Source organism: Arachis duranensis, chromosome 6 (assembly GCF_000817695.3).
Source record: "Arachis duranensis cultivar V14167 chromosome 6, aradu.V14167.gnm2.J7QH, whole genome shotgun sequence".
In the NCBI taxonomy this organism is placed as follows: domain Eukaryota; kingdom Viridiplantae; phylum Streptophyta; class Magnoliopsida; order Fabales; family Fabaceae; genus Arachis; species Arachis duranensis.
Window position 1 is genome coordinate 83888795 of NC_029777.3, and position 3645 is coordinate 83892439.

General features: G+C 42.5%; 1 non-coding gene across 1 annotated transcript; it reads right to left on the bottom strand.

Moving 5' to 3' along the window:
* Nucleotides 1-206: 206 nt before the first annotated feature.
* On the bottom strand, nt 207-314 carry LOC127740349 (small nucleolar RNA R71). The gene has a single exon (XR_008001027.1). It is a non-coding gene; the product is annotated as a small nucleolar RNA R71 (small nucleolar RNA).
* Between the last annotated feature and the right edge of the window lie 3331 nt (nt 315-3645).

A 3645-nucleotide genomic window follows, 5' to 3' on the forward strand; every position in this document is an offset into this window, starting at 1 on the left:
CAATGCCAACAATGCAAGGAAGGTGCTGGGTGACTTTACTGCACCTACTCCCGACTTCTATGGGAGAAGCATCTCTATCCCTGCCATTGGAGCAAACAGACAGAGCTAGAATATGGTTGGACTTACAACCTAAAGACAGCCTGAACTCTTGGGAAAAGCTAGTCTATGCCTTTTTGGCAAAGTTCTTTCCACCTCAAAAATTGAGTAAGCTTAGAGTGGAAGTCCAAACCTTCAGACAAAAGGATGGTGAATCCCTCTATGAAGCTTGGGAAAGATACAAACAATTGATCAGAAAGTGTCCTTCTGACATGCTTTCTGAATGGAGCATCATAGGTATCTTCTATGATGGCTTGTCTGAACAGTCCAAGATGTCATTGGACAGCTCTGCTGGATGATCTCTTCATCTGAAGAAGACGCAAGAACTAATTGAAATGGTTGCAAATAATCAATTTATGTACACTTCTGAAAGGAATCCTGTGAACAGTGGGACAAATCAGAAGAAAGGAGTTCTTGAGATTGATACCCTGAATGCCATATTGGCTCAGAACAAAATATTGACTCAGCAAGTCAATATGATTTCTCAAAGTCTGTCTGGAATGCAAGCTGCACCAGGCAGTACTAAGGACGCTTCATCTGAGGAAGAAGCTTATGATCCTGAGAACCCATCAATGGAAGAGGTGAATTACATGGGAGAACCCTATGGAAATACCTATAATCTTTCATGGAGAAATCATCCAAATCTCTCATGGAAGGATCAACAGAGACCTCAACAAGGTTTCAACAACAATAATGGTGGAAGAAACAGGTTTAGCAATGGCAAGCCTTTTCCATCATCTTCTCAGCAACAGACAGAGAATTCTAAGCAGAGCCATTCTGACTTAGCAACCATGGTCTCTGATATAATCAAAACCACTCAAAGTTTCATGACTGAAACAAGGTCCTCCATTAGAAATTTGGAGGCACAAGTGGGTCAGCTGAGTAAGAAAGTCACTGAACTCCCTCCTAGTACTCTACTAAGCAATATAGAAAAAAATCCAAAAGGAGAGTGCAAGGCTATCAACATGGCCGAATTTGGAGAGGAGGAAGAGGCAGTGATCGCCATTGAGGAAGACCTCAATGGACGTCCACTGGCCTCCAATGAGTTTCTTAATGAGGAACCATGGGAATCTGAGGCTCATACTGAGACCATAGAGATCCCATTGGATCTACTTCTGCCATTCATGAGCTCTGATGAGTATTCTTCCTCTGAAGAGGATGAAGATGTCCCTGAAGAGCAAGTTGCTAAATACCTTGGAGCAATCATGAAGCTAAATGACAAGTTATTTGGTAATGAGACTTGGGAGGATGAACCTCCTTTGCTCACCAAAGAACTGGATGACTTGACTAGGTAGAGATTACCTCAAAAGAGGTAGGATCCTGGGAAGTTCTCAATACCTTGTACCATAGGCACCATGACCTTTGAGAAGGCTCTGTGTGACCTAGGGTCAAGCATAAACCTCATGCCTCTCTCTGTAATGGAGAAGCTAGGGATGTTTGAGGTGCAAGCTGCAAGAATCTCACTAGAGATGGCAGACAATTCAAGAAAACAAGCTTATGGACTTGTAGAGGATGTTCTGGTGAAAATTGAAGACCATTACATCCCTACTGATTTCATAGTCCTAGAGACTGGGAAGTGCATGGATGAATCCACCATCCTTGGCAGACCCTTCCTAGCCACAGCAAAGGCTGTGATTGATGTTGACAGAGGAGAATTGATCATTCAAGTGAATGAAGAATCCTTTGTGTTTAAGGCTCAAGGATATCCCTCTGTAACCATGAAGAGGAAGCATGAAGAGCTTCTCTCAAAACAGAGTCAAACAGAGCCCCCACAGTCAAACTCTAAGCTTGGTGTTGGGAGGCCACAACCAAACTTTAAGTTTGGTGTTGCACCCCCACATTCAAACTCTAAGTTTGGTGTTGGAAGGTTCCAACATTGCTCTGAACATCTGTAAGGCTCCATGAGAGCCCACTGTCAAGCTACTGACATAAAAGAAGCGCTTGTTGGGAGGAAACCCAATGTTATATTTATCTATTTTCCATTGTTATTCTATGTTTTCTGTAGGTTGATGATCATGTGAAGTCACAAAATCAATGGAAAAAGCAAAAACAAAATGAAAAACAGAAAGAAAAATAGCACACCCTGGAGGAAAACTTGCTGGCGTTTAAACGCCAGTAAGGGCAGCAAATGGGCGTTTAACGCCCAGTCTGGCACCAGACTGGCGTTTAACGCCAGGAATGGGCAAAAAGTTGGCGTTAAACGCCAGAAATGGGCACCAGCCCGGCGTTTAACGCCAGGATTGGCATAATGAGCATTTTTGCTCGCCACTTGGTGCAGGGATGAATTATCCTTGACACCTCAGGATCTGTGGTCCCACAGGATCCCCACCTACCCCACCACTCTCTCTCTTCTTCTTCCATTTACCAATCACCTCAATACCTCTTCCCCAAAAACCCCTCACCTATCAAACCCCACCATTCTCTTCACCACTCACATCCATCCTTCATAAAACCCCACCTACCCCACCATCCAAATTCAAACTACTTTCCCTCCCATACCCACCCATCTCTCCACCCCTATATAAATCCATCTTCACTCCTTCATTTTCACACAACCTACACACTACTTCTACCCCTTGGCCGAAAAACAAAACCACCGCCATCTCCTCTATTTCTTCTTCTTCTACTCTCTTCTTTCTTCTTTTGCTCTAGGACGAGCAAACCTTCTAAGTTTGGTGTGGTAAAAGTATTGCTTTTTGTTTTTCCATAACCACTTATGGCATCTAAGGTCGGAGAAACCTCTAGAAAGAGGAAAGGGAAGGCAAAAGCTTCCACCTTCGAGTCATGGGAGATGGAGAGATTCATCTCAAGGGTGCATCAAGACCACTTCTATGAAGTTGTGGCCATGAAGAAGGTGATCCTCGAGGTCCCTTTCAAACTCAAAAAGGGTCAACTTTGATCAAAGGTTGGACCAAGTCCTCATGGATACCACTAAGAAGAGGATGGAGCAAACAAGAGATCCCACTCATGGACATGAGGAAATTCCTCATCATGAAATCCCTGAGATGCCTCAAGGGATGCACTTTCCTCCTCAAAACTATTGGGAGCAAATCAACACCTCCCTAGGAGAATTGAGTTCCAACATGAGACAACTAAGGGTGGAGCACCAAGAACATTCCATTATCCTCCATGAAATTAGAGAAGATCAAAGAATCATGAGAGAGGAGCAACAAAGGCAAGGAAGAGACATTGAGGAGCTCAAGCACTCCATAAGATCTTCAAAAGGAAGAACAAACCGCCATCACTAAGGTGGACCCGTTCTTTAATCTCCTTGTTCTTTATTTTCCTGTTTTTCGAATTTTTATGCTTATGTTTATTTATGTCTCATGATCATCAGTGTTTTAGTGTCTATTCCTTAAAGTTATGAATGTCCTATGAATCCATCACCTTTCTTAAATGAAAAATGTTCTTAATTGAAAAAGAGAAGAATTGCATGAATTTTGAATTTTATAACAGATTAATTAATTTGATGTGGTGGCAATACTTTTGGTTTCTGAATGTATGCTTGAACAGTGCATATGTCTTTTGAATTTGTTGTTCATGAATGTT